The following is a 16,751-nucleotide window of genomic DNA, read 5'->3' on the forward strand; positions in this document are numbered from 1 at the left end:
CGGAAGCCCACTCCATCCATTCTATTGTTTTTTGATGAAGAGTCTCTCCCTTCACACGTGCATTTGGGTTGTATGAGATTCCCTGTGAGAGCCTTCATGCCCAAATCTATGCAGTGTGATAAATGGAAATTATTTGGTCAAGTGTATGTAGACGGGAGGAGTATTACATGCCAGCTGAGCCTAAATGCTGCAATTGTGGTGGTGAACATGCACCCGAATTTCTGAAGTGTCCTGTTAGGGTGAAGGAGATGGGGCTGGCAAGAATAAGGGCTGTCCAGAATGTCTCCTATCTGGAGGCAGTGAGAAGAGTGGATGAAAGGAGTGAAGTTGAAGAAATAATGGTAGTAGGAGTAATGGTAGTAAGATGATGTTCCTTGTCAACAGAGGGATCCTGATATGTTAAGAAGGTGGACTTTGTAGCGTTTATTACTTTGGTTATCAACTGCACAGCGCAAATGGAGAGGAAATTAGAGAAAATAGGCATAATTGTGAGTGCGGCTGAGCGTTTTTGGTGACTCGGGAACTGTTCTGCAGAGGCATTGCAAGGAATCCTGTCGATGAATGCTCCGGCATCGCAGGCACCTGAGCCTGTGTAGGGAAGTGATTTGAATGTGACTGAATTGTATTTTGTATTATCTCAGAATATGGAATATATCATTTTTGTTTTGTTTCAATACCTCGTACAGTAGGTGGCAGCAATACACCAATAGGTGTAATCTGCCATAAAACTGTAAAGAAGAAGAAGAAGAAAAAGTGTCCAATCAGGAGCGAGAATGACGAAAGATTGAAGCTGCCTATCTAGTCACAAATTAACCACGTTATTTTTTTATTCTAATATTGGCAAAAAAATGCTGCCTCAATACAGATGGCTAGTCTAGATAGTTCCACGGCTTGAGGACATCAGATAAAGTTTGCAATCTTTTTCTTCCAATTCCAAACAGTCAGAGGGGACTTGCAACTTCAAGGTGGATTTAGCATAACTTTTCTAAGGTTGGGCTAGCTAGCTAAGCTAACTGGTGGAAGCTAGTAGGTGCTTTTCCAGCATAAATAGCTAGCAATTTCATAGGCTATACTGTAACGAATGTAGCACTTATAAACTGCGTTGTTTGCAGTCAACAAAACGACCATCTATAGATGTGATCTTCAAAGGGGGAATGGTACATTTAGCATAAAGGGCTAGGAACAAGTAGCTAACTTGCTAGTACTGGTTTTATTGTTTTAGTCACGTTGTATCAGCTGAGTGTCGACCCTTGCAGTATCAAATCGTTTTTCAGTAGAGTTGGGCAAAATCACGTTTTTTTAAAAGGCAACTGGGACTTATTTCGAGGAGGGAAAATGAATACCACACTGCAACAACGTTTTATTTAACCCGAACATGTTCAAAATAGCGCCACTCATTCATTTCAGTTTAATTTACTTCATCCTCTGCCACTGCAACTCATTTGAATGGGATTAATAGGGAGTGGAACGACTGTTTTAAAAGGGCTGTGCTAGGATTAGGAATCTACCACATTTCCTTAAAAATGACCCTGTCTCCCAACAAACGTTATTTTGCCTAGTTTGGCGTGAGATGGATGTGGAACTAAAGCTAGAGGCAGATGAGAGGGATATGCCTATATCCCCAGCTGTTATTAAGGCTGATGTTTTTGATACTCAAGCAGGTTATAGATATTATATAAATCCTCATGAAACAACACCACAGCAGATATGTGGAATTTTGTCAAAAGATAGCGGAGCAAGAGATGTGGAGATTAAAGCAGAATCAATAGGTCTTACTACTATTGGTGCTCAGGACAGGGAGATTACAGATAATGTACTGATACCGAGTATCAACTCCTTGTCACAGGCCGTGGGTGTAAAGAGAGTCATTCTGAATACAAACGTTGAAGGTAAACATGTTATTGTCCATACAGAGCAAGATAACCCCAGCACCTCTGTCAAAGACGAGTCATGTTTTGAAATACCACACAGTGATACTCAAATTGGAAAAGTATTTAGGCTTACACTGTCTCAATCACCACTGTCAGCTGCAGAAAGTGCTTCTTCTGGAGGTCAAATCGACCCAACTGCGCAGGCAAAAGGCTACAATCTAAAGAGTAAAAAAACGAAGTGGCAGTTTTTTGAAAATGCCTCAAAACGAATACATTTGGAGCACTGCAATAAAGTAGGTGTTGATTTCAATGTCGGATCTGGATCAAAACAGAAACTTGACTTAAAACTGCTCACTAATGGTGTAATGATTGAGATCTCAAATTTTGCCAAATACTTTAGGACCTCTCAGAATGTCATCTGTGATATTCTAGAAAACAATTTTGATCTATGTTTTCAAAGTGATCAACGTCGTGAATTCGCAAGTAGGACTTACTACAAAATAATGTACTTGATGACATTGACAAAGTCCAAAGTCCCAAAGCCTGGATTGTTAACTCAAGTCTTTGAACTTCCTATGACAATGACCGTATCAAAAACACACCACTCATGTGTAAAGCACTCAAATGACATTGTTTCAGCTAACCAGAGATTGAAAAAAGATTTTGAAATACAGCAGTTGGTTATAAAGGAGGAGGAGGAGGAATGTGTCCCTATATCATCCTTTGAGGAAGATGGGTTGGTTGAGTATGAAAAGGCCCATGATGACAACAATGTCTCTCTAATCAACTTTGACCTTGATGCCAGACAGGCATCTCCTCATCATGTCAAAAAGACCATGTCTAATGAAACAGATGTACCACAGAGTGCTGTTGAAACAGCAACACTTGGCCTCAAGAATGGACCTACTGACATCTGCATGAAGGACGAACCTAATGAGGACCTCATAACTACTCAGCATGTTAAGATGGAGACCATCTCTAATGATACAGATGTATCACTGTCTGATGAGGAAGCAGGACACAGACCTAGAAAGATCCAATATGTTATGACATCTACAACAGAAGATAAAATGAAGGACCTCTACCCCATCTGTAAGGAAATAGGTTTAGATCTTGATGTGAAATCAAAAGGTGAGGCAGAAGAAAAACTTGACTTGTGTTTATTGACCAAAGGTGCAATGATTGAAGTGGGCCGTTTTGCCAAAAAAGTGTGTGGAACTTACAGGCAGATTATCAATGATGTCCTCGAGTACAATTTTGATATTGATTTGCAAAATGATAAAGATCTTCTTGAAAATATCATCCTCAACTTACGATTAGTCGAAAAGAAAACAAGGCCGAATTTAAAAGGCATGTTAAGTAAAGAAAAACATGAATTGTTACAGGAAACTTTAACAATTGTGCCTCCCAAAAAAAGGAAACATGCAGTAATTTCAGGTGACATGGAGGTCACTAGTGCATCAGTTGTGTCAAAAGATCAAAGACTTAAAGAAGTAACTAAAAGAAGACGACTGGATTTAATGAGGAAAAAGGAGGAAAGAGAGACTTTCACAGCAAGGAAGATGAAGATAGACCAATTTAAAAGAGCCAGACAAGTTTCTCAGTGTGTTAAGACAGAGAGCATCTTTACTGAGACTGATTCAACACGGTTTGCTGATGAGACTGCAATACTTGGCCATGAGAATGAATCTGCTGACATTTGCATAAAGGAAGAGACTGATCTGGACTTCATATCTCTTCAGGATGTTAAGATGGAGACCATCAACACTGAGACCAATGTAATACAGTGTAATTCTGAAGCAGTGCACAGAGGTGTTATGAACCAATCCCTAATGGTCTCCACAGTGAAAAAAACAGCTGCTCTAATTGGGAAATCTGAAAGAAATGTCAGGTGTAAAAAATCAGGTCAAGGAAAATTAGTTTCTGACATGATACAAATAGCAAATAACATAAAGGAAGTGAAATATCAGACGATGGCCAACGACATCTGCTCAGTAAATGACTCAAAAATAACTGAATTAGGGCAGCCCTCCACTGGAGGAAAGGTTGAGGACCCATACCCCTACTGCAAGAAAATAGGTGTAGATTTCCATGTTGGATCTGGAGCGAAACAGAAACTTGACATAGATCTACTGACTAATGGGGTAATGACTGAGGTTTCACATTTTGCTGAAGAGATTAATATATCTCACGCACATGTCATTTGTGATATTTTAGATTACAACTTTGATCTTGGTTTGCAAAATGATCAACGCTATGAATTCGCAATTCAGACTATGGCGAAAGTAAAGTACTTGATGGGAAAGGCCAGACTGCAAAGACCTGACTTGATAACAAAAGTATTTGAACTTCCTGATCCAAGGGCAATTCCTTTATCAAAAACACATGTAGGCTCCAAGCTTTTAAATGACATTGTGTCATTTAATCTGAGATTGAAAAAAGATGTAGAAATACAGCAATTGGTTATAAAGAAGGAGGAGGAGTGTGTCCCTATAATGTCCTTTGAGGAAAATGGGTTGGTTGAGTATGAAAAGGCTCAACAGGACAACACTGTCTCTCTGATTAACTTTGACCTTAATGCCAGCCAGGTAACTCCTCATCATGTCAAAGAGACCATGTCTAATGAAACAGATGTTGAAACAACAACACTTGCCCTCAAGAATGGACCTACTAACATCGGTATCAAGGATGAACCTAATCTGGACATCATATCAACTCAGCATGTTAAGATGAAGACCATCTCTACTGACACAGATGTATCACTGTCTGATGAGGAAGCAGGACACAGACCTACAAGGGACCAATATTTGATGACATCTGCAACAGAAGATAAAACAACGGACCTCTACCCCCTCTGTAAGGAAATAGGTTTAGACCTTGATGTGAAATCAAAAGCTGAGGCAAAAGAAAAACTTGACTTCCGTTTATTGACTAGAGGTGTAATGCTTGAAGTGGCAAAGTTTGCGGCCGAAGTGTGTGGAACCTACAGGCAGATTGTCCATGCTGTTCTCCAGTACAATTTTGATCTTGATTTCCCAAAAAACATAGATCTCCTTGAAAACATAATTCACAACGTAAGATCAGTCAAAAAGAAAATGAAAAGTCGAAGGTGGAGATTGAAAGGCAGAAAAGGAGAATGTGAATTGCTAAAAGAAAGATTCTCAATGGCGCCTCATTGGAAACGTTCTGGGATTTCAAATGTAACAAAAGAAAGGCCACTGGATTACAAGAGGGAAAAGAAAATAAGAGAAACTTTAATAGCAAGGAAGATGCAGGCAGACACATGGGAAAGAGCCAGACAAGTTCCTCAGAGTATAAAGACAGAGAGCGTCTTTACTGAGACATCTCGGTTTGCTGATGAGACAGCAATACTCGGCCATGAGAATAGATCTGCTGACATCTTCATAAAGGAAGAGTCTGATCGTCAGTCTGGGGTCATAGAACAAGCCTCGGACTCTGAGAACAACCAAGTAAACGTTTGCTGGACATATATCCATAAAATCTTAACATGTAAAAAGGTACATGGAAGGAGATGCATTTTTTCCAAATTAGAAAACTGTTTTAATGTTCAGATTGGTTCTGATAATAATTTCAAACCAATCCTTGCTAGATACAGATCAGATGTCCTACCACTCATAGTTGAGGAATATGATAGCTTTAGCCACGCTGAGAAGACAATGATGTCCCTTGTGAATCAGCTCCTTTGTGGTTTACATTTGATTGACGGCTTGGCTCACCAGGCAAACACAACTCTTCTTCTCTGGGAAAATATTATTTTAGGAGAAAAGGAAGTAGGAGTCTACAGCTCTCCTGATGTTGGACCAACAGAGTTGGAGTCTGGAACAGTGCGATTGGGGAATACTGTGAGTGATGCTGTCCAAGAACAGCGATGGGGAATGGACGGTTATCTTGTTCCATTCACAACCTTTCTGGCCAGCAAAGGAGAATTTGATGAAGTGCCCTTATCTCCATCCAGTGGAAACAGAATTGACGGTCTGTTTCATAATGCTGCTGGGGTGTATAGCATCCATGATGATATAATTGCGTTTACCAGGGACTATGAAGATGAGAGTAGTATGCTTGCAGCAGTTGCTGCTGGTTTGGAGGTTCAACCATTTAAAGCAGGATGCAGAGCTCTGGGTCTGATTTTTAAGATAATCATTGATCCTCTCTGGAGAGCCTTGACTTTGAAGGAAAATGTGTTGGACATGGAAGTAAGATACCAAACCCTTGTTACCAAGCTCAAGCAATGGCAGGAAGATGCAAGAGACCTTGTTGAAGGAAATGTACGCTTGTTTGATGACATTGAGGTACCCAAGGACCTTGTGTTTGACAGGCTTACCATGTGGACAGACCCAGACTTTTTTCAATTGACCGTTCAGATTGTTGAGTTACTCCTAGCTAGTTTTCTGAGGGTATGTTGTAAGATGCTGCTGATCGACCTGCAGCAAGTGTCAAAGATAAATGATCGATGCAGAAAGGATTTGGAAATCATAGAACAATTGCAAAAGGCAAAAGCCAATTCAATAAGTATTGCTGTTGAAGCCATGGGCATGTGCAAGACGAATCACACTTGGGAATGGCTGTCCTTTTTGGATGCACCAAAAATAGTGTCAGTGTTGAAAGCTCTCCAGATAGTGTAGACAAAGGAAGAAGGAAAGCCATTGAGGATTCATATAATTGTAGGCCAAATATTGACATGAACAATGAGTTGGAACATAGGGTCTTTTGATGAACAGATATTCAGCAGCTCCAACTCCTGTGAAACAGTAGCTGTGTAAGCTAAAGTGTGCAGACATTTTAATGGTTGATATATTTTGGTTATACAATTGTCTTGACAGCCCATTCAAAAACAGGTGTCTGAACATGTTTTTGGTCTACCACCTTTTGCTTTTGTATTCAGAATGATGACTGAACGATTCAGCAAGGCAATATTTGAATGGTTATTGACCATTTAGGTTATCTGAACTAGGAAGAGTACAGTGGTATTACGCTAATGAATGTAGCTAAAATGTTTTTGTTGTGGAAGTAGGTGCTTGTGACACATAGTTACCCTGTAGTATAATGAAGAGTATCACTTGTGTTGAACTGTTGAAGTTTAGGCTATTTCCAAAGCGTTCCAACAACCTTGACATGTGTATGTTTTTGCCTTCTTTATATTAGTTTGCTACCTCACAGTTTATCTTAGTCATGCCGTTCCTTTAACTATTCCTTAGTCTGAATAGTCTTTGCTGATTCCCTTGGCCTCGCGTTCACTTGCCTGGTCCTGATTTTGAAACCTGAAGAATGAATTCGGCAAAATAAACTGGGGGTGGGTTCTACTAAGCTATATGGAATTGTTTTCCATATAGCAGAGCAAAACAACCTACATGTTCGTGAGTCTCTCATATTTCCATAGAGGGGTCATAATTCATAATAGTTGATATTGTGAGTAGACCGATTTTCGGGATGTCTCATGGTCTGACACACCGCTCTAGCGCTGTCACCTTTCACCGCAGATGCAGAAGTGCGACATGGGCAGATGCGGTGGATTGAGACGTATCCAATGCAAAAAAAAACAACATCTCTACCTTAAACAGACAGATTTTTATGGGATTTTTTTTACTATGCTAATGATATTTCCACTGGTGCACGGACATCGACCTTAGGGGAGCAGTTATTGTTTTATTTTATTATTGATTATTACTGGACTTTAAAAATAAATTGTCAGCATTTTTTGGGACAGGCTGTTTTATCTTTTCATTTTTTTGTTGGGGAGGGGATCAATAAGTTTCATCAAGACTATATTCATCAGTATTTAACCTAAGGAAGTACACTGCTTTAATCCATGATTTGAAAGTAAAAAAGAAGATATTCTTGAAAAGGTTGTGCCATTGGCATTCCAGTGTTCCTTGGACACAGGCAACAGGATGAGTTTCACTGGATCCAAATGTATGAAGGTAATGCAGTGTGTGCATGACCCATCTGTGTACTGTTAGTTATTGTAGCTAATAATGGTAATCAAATTCATTTAAATGTATACAGTAATTTAGGATGTAAATTGAATTTCTTCATGTCCTATTCAGAGTGAAGTTCCAATGACGTCAACTTCAACTTGTAATTAATGTAGGCTAATTGTAATTGCTTGTTCTGATAACGTCATACACAGGTTTTCACAGGTGATGCTAATGTCTTTCCAGCAGCAGTGTCCCTAAAGCTGCATGGTGTTATTGTCTCTTCTCTATGTTGGACTGAACTGTTTCAACTCTTCACAAGTGAAAACCTCAAAGCCCTAAAGGTTTGATGTTGTCAATCTTCTTTTTAGACACAGATTAGTCAAATAATTGATTAAATACGTATTATTTCCCCCTTTTTATCCCTGCTTATTTAAGCAATAAGACATGAGGCCGTGTGTTATGACCTTTTTATCATGTCTGTGACGTGGTCATAGCAACGGGTTACCAGCATTAAAAAGCTAAATTCATTCCCAAACCATACATTTTTCTGAAAAACGTGATGCATCATTCACTAACTGGTTGTCAAGTGCAATTTTAGGCGTTCTCTGGTCGTTAGTTCTATTCATATTCAATGCCATTTAAAACAAAACTGCCAAAGCGCTGGTTGAAAGTTCCAGAACATTGGTTTCTAGGGACGCTGTCCATGATTCTGAAAACGGCGCAGGTCAATGCCAAATAATAGGCTACCTCTAATGTAATGTAGGTTCCTCATAGTAATGAAGTAACCTCTCAATATATCAGATCAGAATATAAACCACAAAGACAAAACATTTTGGGATGGTCACAGCATCGACAGCTATTCATTTATGATACACAATGAATCGCACATTTCCGTTCAGTGTGCAATTAGTGAAGTAGCTGTCGAACGCCGGTGTATCAAGCACAGCCACTAATGCCGGGGTATCAAGCACAGCCACTAACACCAGGGTATCAAGCAAAGCCACTAACACCAGGGTATCAAGCACAGCCACTAACGCCAGGGTATCAAGCACAGCCACTAACACCAGGGTATCAAGCACAGCCACTAACACCAGGGTATCAAGCACAGCCACTAACGCCAGGGTATCAAGCACAGCCACTAACACCAGGGTATCAAGCACAGCCACTAACACCAGGGTATCAAGCACAGCCACTAACACCAGGGTATCAAGCACAGCCACTAACGCCGGAGTCTCAAGCACAGCCACTAACGCCAGGGTCTCAAGTACAGCTAGGCGCCGTTTCTCAGGAACAACTGCCTTGTTGTCGCACCAAGCTGTTAGGATGTTTTGTCGACGGGGTGGGGCTGGACAAATATTTTTGCCCGCGCTGGCACTGCAGACAGCTATATCGGTCAGCTAATACAGGACAATTAAAAGGCCCAGTGCAAGGCCTCCTGAGTGGAGCTGTGGTCTAAGGCACTATGCAGTGCTTGAGGCGTCACTACAGCCCTGGGTTCGATCCCAGGCTGTGTCAAAGCCGGCCGTGACCGGGAGACCCATAAGGCGGCGCACAATTGGCCCAGCGTCGTCCGGGTTCGGGGAGGGTTTGGCCGACTAGGATTTCCTTGTCCCATCGCGCTCTAGCGGCTCCTTGTGGCGGGCTGGGCATCTGCAAGCTGACTTCGTCGTCAGTTGGATGGTGTTTCCTCCGACACATTGGTGCGACTGGATTCCGGGTTAAGCGAGCAGTGTGTCAAGAAGCAGTGCGGCTTGGCAGGGTCGTGTTTTGGAGGACGCTTGGCTCTCGACCTTCGCATTTCCCGAGTCTGTAGGGGAGTTGCAGCGATGGGACAAGACTAACTACCAATTGGATATTACGAAATTGGGGAGAAAAAGTGGTAAAAGTACAAACAAACAAAAAAAGGCCCAGTGCACCACTTTTGTGGGGGGAAAAATATTAAAATAAAATCTAATTTAAAAAATATATTTGGTTTAATTCTGATTTCCAGGGGGGTGCTTCAGCACCTCTACTTCCCGCGGCTATGGAACTCAGTATCTCTCACCAGGCATCAAGACCGCTCAGTGGAGGCTCATTTAAGTGGCGGTTTAGGCCGGCCCGCAGTCCAGCGACGCTGCTGATTCCATATCGGTCTCCTTTTGCAGTCCTCGTGGTGGCTTAGAAGCACCAGAGAATATTACCCCATCTCCGGTTTTGAAAAAGTTGCCTGATCGATGTTTATCCCCTATTCTGACAGCCGTTCCAGAAAGCACTTCACTGTCCAGTTGGTTTGTCTTGATGTAGCTAGCTTCTTACTTTCTCCCGTTTTCTATGTCATCTATAGCAGCTCTACTGATTTCTGCATGTCTAACGTTAACGCTAGGCTCCGGTTCCTGGTCCAGTTGCTCTTCCTCTTGTTTAATTTCTTTCATATCCTCCTCCTCCTCTTCTTGTTGGCACCATTCTTCAAACAATAGTGGATAAAACAAATCAAAAGTCACTTTAAAATCATCCTTGATGAGTTACAGGTGCTAAGGCTAGTAGTAGTAGTAGTTGAGGGATGTATAAACCTACCTGTCTGCCACTACGACCTGTACAACAATGTATCATTTTACAAATGGTGATCTCTCCAGTGCCTGTAGGCTAGCTAGGCCAAGGATGAACAGGAAACTTGTAATTCACCATGGAAACCGTAAAAACTCAGAAGTCCATTAATTCATTAACTAGCGCAGTGCAGCCTATGTACGCCTATTTGATATTTATTAGATCATTATTTATGGAAGTTCTTGTCTGTCAGCATCATTGAATCTCTGCTAGCTCGCTACATGCCAATGATTTGTTTAGCATAGCAACGTCGAATGAATAGAATGAGAAAAGAACTAAAGACCAGCCCGCTTGGGTAGCAACTTCAGAATGCAAAAACGAATTTACTCCTTAAAATAATGTTTTTAATTATAAAATGTCATTCGTGTTTTTATAAATATGTTGGCAACTGTTTTATAAAAGCAATAAAGCCTGAGAACCTGTGAATTATCATGTGACATCTCCCTCCAAGGGCTGTATCCCGGGCCCTTGGCACAGGTTCTCAGGCATTTTTGCTTAAATATACAGTGGGGAAAAAAAGTATTTAGTCAGCCACCAATTGTGCAAGTTCTCCCACTTAAAAAGATCAGAGGCCTGTAATTTTCATCATAGGTACACGTCAACTATGACAGACAAATTGAGAAAAAAAGGATTTTTTATGAATTTATTTGCAAATTATGGTGGAAAATAAGTATTTGGTCACCTACAAACAAGCAAGATTTCTGGCTCTCACAGACCTGTAACTTCTTCTTTAAGAGGCTCCTCTGTCCTCCACTCGTTACCTGTATTAATGGCACCTGTTTGAACTTGTTATCAGTATAAAAGACACCTGTCCACAACCTCAAACAGTCACACTCCAAACTCCACTTTGGCCAAGACCAAAGAGCTGTCAAAGGACACCAGAAACAAAATTGTAGACCTGCACCAGGCTGGGAAGACTGAATCTGCAATAGGTAAGCAGCTTGGTTTGAAGAAATCAACTGTGGGAGCAATTATTAGGAAATGGAAGACATACAAGACCACTGATAATCTCCCTCGATCTGGGGCTCCACGCAAGATCTCACCCCGTGGGGTCAAAATGATCACAAGAACGGTGAGCAAAAATCCCAGAACCACACAGGGGGACCTAGTGAATGACCTGCAGAGAGCTGGGACCAAAGTAACAAAGCCTACCATCAGTAACACACTACGCCGCCAGGGACTCAAATCCTGCAGTGCCAGACGTGTCCCCCTGCTTAAGCCAGTACATGTCCAGGCCCGTCTGAAGTTTACTAGAGTGCATTTGGATGATCCAGAAGAGGATTGGGAGAATGTTATATGGTCAGATGAAACCAAAATAGAACTTTTTGGTAAAAACTCAACTCGTCGTGTTTGGAGGACAAAGAATGCTGAGTTGCATCCAAAGAACACCATACCTACTGTGAAGCATGGGGGTGGAAACATCATGCTTTGGGGCTGTTTTTCTGCAAAGGGACCAGGACGACTGATCTGTGTAAAGGAAAGAATGAATGGGGCCATGTATCGTGAGATTTTGAGTGAAAACCTCCTTCCATCAGCAAGGGCATTGAAGATGAAACGTGGCTGGGTCTTTCAGCATGACAATGATCCCAAACACACCGCCCGGGCAACGAAGGAGTGGCTTCGTAAGAAGCATTTCAAGGTCCTGGAGTGGCCTAGCCAGTCTCCAGATCTCAACCCCATAGAAAATCTTTGGAGGGAGTTGAAAGTCTGTGTTGCCCAGCGACAGCCCCAAAACATCACTGCTCTAGAGGAGATCTGCATGGAGGAATGGGCCAAAATACCAGCAACAGTGTGTGAAAACCTTGTGAAGACTTACAGAAAACGTTTGACCTGTGTCATTGCCAACAAAGGGTATATAACAAAGTATTGAGAAACTTTTGTTATTGACCAAATACTTATTTTCCACCATAATTAGCAAATAAATTCATAAAAAATCCTACAATGTGATTTTCTGGATTGTTTTTTGTCAATTTGTCTGTCATAGTTGACGTGTACCTATGATGAAAATTACAGGCCTCTCTCATCTTTTTAAGTGGGAGAACTTGCACAATTGGTGGCTGACTAAATACTTTTTTTCCCCACTGTATCATGGGCAGGATAGGCTCTAACAATGAGAATTCCAAACCACCCATTGTATAAATTACTGTAATTCCCCATCTAGTGGAGGAGAAGGACGCCATCTACAGGAGCAGTGGTGTGTTCCAGGACAGCAACACTTGAGGAGGAGTCTTCTCAGTCAAGATAACGTGAGCTCATCATTTTGTAACATAATATATTTCATACACCCTTTGGGTGGACATCATGACATGAGTATGGAGTCATATCACTAGGGAGAATAACATACTGTACATACTGTAAATGTCTCTAACATTTGTCTTAACATTCAACAGGCAATAAATAGATTGTAGGTTATTGACAAGTACAGTGATCCCTCGCCACTTCGCGGTTCACTTATCGCGGATTCGCTATTTCGCGGATTTTCATAATGCATTTTTTTTTTTTTGGTGCATTGTGCTCTGCATTCTGATTCGCTAAAAACTCACTCCCGCTTCTTGTATCAAAACATGCTACGAATTGTGCTATCATTTTGTCGTCTCGTGCAGTTATGTGTACGTACATAAAACAGCTTGGCAAATTTACATTAAGTTGGCCAAATTATCTTGTAATTTCGAACATCTCCTAAACCCATAATGTCGACGAAACGGCCTGGACCGACAAAAGCACCTGCGGATGGGCCCAAACGGCGGAAGATGCTACCTATCTCAGATAAAGTTAAACTTCTGGACATGCTAAGGGAAGGTAAAAGCTATGCAGCCGTTGCTCGCCATTACGGAATCAATGAATCGAGAGATGAGGAGGAAGGACTAACGCTTGGTCGCTTAGCAACCATGGTGCGAATGGCCACTGAACTTAAGCGAGTAGCTGAGGAATGGGACCCTTTGATGAGCCGTTCATTACAGTTCTCCAACGTAATCGATGGTGGCATGTCGGTGTACAAGGATCTTTTTGCAAAGAAGAAAAAAGAGCGACAACAGCTGCCTATCACTATGTTCTTCTCCCGAACAAACACACCTGCACCGCGGGCTTCAGAAGAAGAGAACACTGCAGAGCGCAGTCAGGATGCAGCGGCCCAGTCTGAAGAGCAGTGAAACGGCCTACACGTGAGTCACTGTATTTGTATACATGTAATAGTTGCTAATTGTAAAAAAAAAAAGTTTTCTATTTCGCGGATTTCACTTATCGCGGGTCATTTTCGGAACGTAACCCCCGCGATAAACGAGGGATTACTGTATAACTAATTATTCCAGTTTTTTGTAGGAACATGTTTGTCACTGTGATCAAATCTTTAGTTTTGCTACTTATTTCATTAACAGATTTCCTACTTTCCATACTAGAGGGAGATACTGGTTGTCTTTCAACTCCACACCATGGGATGATTGACCTGGATCTTAACCAGAACAGACTTCACCAGACACAGTAGAAGTGAGGTCACAGGAAACAGACATATTTGTGAAGAGGGACTGCATCACCCATAAAGCATTGTGTCCCTGGAGGCCACAGCTTTGTTGGATGTAATGCCTTGTTCTCGACCTCTGAGTGTTCGGAAATACGACTTGTAAACTCGGTGCAACGAGTTGCATGCATTCACATACTTTGAACTTGTTTTGCGAATACCAACAACTAAGTACCGAGGTCAACCATAAACGAACAGTACAGCTATCATGCTGGCATGAAACGGCAGTTGAAAATAACTTCTAGTTATAATCAACCTGCTTGAATGCAAAATATGGGACTACTTTTTTTCTATTGCAATGCTTGAATCACGTTAATATTTTTGGTTATTAGACTTAAAACGAATCACCCAGCGATCATACACTGTTTACCAGGGGGCAGGGCTACCGACGTTAAGGCTAATCTAAAGATGGTGCTGGCTAAAGCTAAAACTGGCGAGTGTAGAGAGTATAGAGATATTGTTATCCACGTCGGCACCAACGATGTTAGGATGAAACAGTCAGAGGTCACCAAGTGCAACATAGCTTCAGCGTGTAAATCAGCTAGAAAGATGTGTCGGCATCGAGTAATTGTCTCTGGCCCCCTCCCAGTTAGGGGAAGTGACGAGCTCTACAGCAGAGTCTCAGCACTCAATCGCTGGTTGAGAACTGTTTTCTGCCCCTCCCAAAAGATAACATTTGTGGATAATTGGCCCTCTTTCTGGGACTCACCCACAAACAGGACCAAGCCTGACCTGCTGAGGAGTGACGGACTCCATCCTAGCTGGAGGGGTGCTCTCCTCTTATCTACCAACATAGATAGGGCTCTAACTCCTCTAGCCCCACAGTGAAATAGGGTGCAGGCCAGGCAGCAGGCTGTTAGCCAACCTGCCAGCTTAGTGGAGTCTGCCAATAGCATAGTCAGTGTAGTCAGCTCAGCCATACCCATTGAGACTGTGTCTGTGCCTCGACCTAGGTTGGGCAAAACTAAACATGGCGGTGTTCACCCTAGCAATCTTATTAGGATAAAGACCTCCTCCATTCCTGCCATTATTGAAAGAGATCGTGATACCTCACATCTCAAAATAGGGTTACTTAATGTTAGATCCCTCACTTCAAAGGCAGTCATAGTCAATGAACTAATCACTGATCATAATCTTGATGTGATTGGCCTGACTGAAACATGGCTTAAGCCTGATGAATTTGCTGTGTTAAATGAGGCCTCACCTCCTGGTTACACTAGTGACCATATTCCCCGTGCATCCCGCAAAGGCGGAGGTGTTGCTAACATTTACGATAGCAAATTTCAATTTACAAAAAAAAAAATGGCGTTTTCATCTTTTGAGCTTCTAGTCATGAAATCTATGCAGCCTACTCAATCACTTTTTATAGCTACTGTTTACAGGCCTCCTGGGCCATATACAGCGTTCCTCTCTGAGTTTCCTGAATTCCTATCAGACCTTGTAGTCATAGCAGATCATATTCTAATTTTTGGTGATTTTAATATTCACATGGAGAAGTCCACAGACCCACTCCAAAAGTCTTTCGGAGCCATCATCGACTCAGTGGGTTTTGTCCAACATGTCTCTGGACCTACTCACTGCCACAGTCATACTCTGGACCTAGTTTTGTCCCATGGAATAAATGTTGTAGATCTTAATGTTTTTCCACAAAATCCTGGACTATCGGACCACCATTTTATTACGTTTGCAATCGCAACAAATAATCTGCTCAGACCCCAACCAAGGAGCATCAAAAGTCGTGCTATAAATTCTCAGACAACACAAAAATTCCTTGATGCCCTTCCAGACTCCTTCTGCCTACCCAAGGACGTCAGAGGACAAAAATCAGTTAACCACTTAACTGAGGAACTCAATTTAACCTTGCGCAATACCCTAGATGCAGTTGCACCCCTAAAAACGAAAAACATTTGTCATAAGAAACTAGCTCCCTGGTATACAGAAAATACCCGAGCTTTGAAGCAAGCTTCCAGGAAATTGGAACGGAAATGGCGCCACACCAAACTGGAAGTCTTCCGACTAGCTTGGAAAGACAGTACCGTGCAGTACCGAAGAGCCCTCACTGCTGCTCGATCATCCTACTTTTCCAACTTAATCGAGGAAAATAAGAATAATCCAAAATTTCTTTTTGATACTGTTGCAAAGCTAACTAAAAAGCAGCATTCCCCAAGAGAGGATGGCTTTCACTTCAGCAGTAATAAATTCATGAACTTCTTTGAGGAAAAGATCATGACCATTAGAAAGCAAATTACGGACTCCTCTTTGAATCTGCGTATTCCTCCAGGGCTTAGCTGTCCTGGATCTGCACAGCTCTGCGAGGGCCTGGGATCGGGAGAGACACTTAAGTGTTTTAGTACTATATCTCTTGACACAATGATGAAAATAATCATGGCCTCTAAACCTTCAAGCTGCATACTGGATCCTATTCCTACTAAACTGCTGAAGGAGCTGCTTCCTGTGCTTGGCCCTCCTATGTTGAACATAATAAACAGCTCTCTATCCACCGGATGTGTACCAAACTCACTAAAAGTGGCAGTGATAAAGCCTCTCTTGAAAAAGCCAAACCTTGACCCGGAAAATATAAAAAACTATCGGCCTATATCGAATCTTCCATTCCTCTCAAAAATTTTAGAAAAAGCTGTTGCGCAGCAACTCACTGCCTTTCTGAAGACAAACAATGTATACGAAATGCTTCAGTCTGGTTTTAGACCCCATCATAGCACTGAGACTGCACTTGTGAAGGTGGTAAATGACCTTTTAATGGCGTCAGACCGAGGCTCTGCATCTGTCCTCGTGCTACTAGACCTTAGTGCTGCCTTTGACACCATCGATCACCACATTCTTTTGGAG

General features: G+C 41.8%; 1 long non-coding RNA gene across 1 annotated transcript; it reads left to right on the forward strand.

Annotated features, from left to right (window-relative positions):
• The first annotated feature begins 5,541 nt into the window (after nucleotides 1-5,541).
• Nucleotides 5,542-13,900, forward strand: LOC311117204. The gene is made up of 4 exons (XR_014611574.1): nucleotides 5,542-7,810; nucleotides 8,020-8,148; nucleotides 12,552-12,636; nucleotides 13,765-13,900. It is a non-coding gene; the product is annotated as an uncharacterized lncRNA (long non-coding RNA).
• The last annotated feature ends 2,851 nt before the right edge of the window (nucleotides 13,901-16,751 follow it).

Source organism: Coregonus lavaretus, assembly GCF_964263955.1.
Source record: "Coregonus lavaretus genome assembly, contig: HAP1_SCAFFOLD_156, whole genome shotgun sequence".
NCBI classification, from domain to species: domain Eukaryota; kingdom Metazoa; phylum Chordata; class Actinopteri; order Salmoniformes; family Salmonidae; genus Coregonus; species Coregonus lavaretus.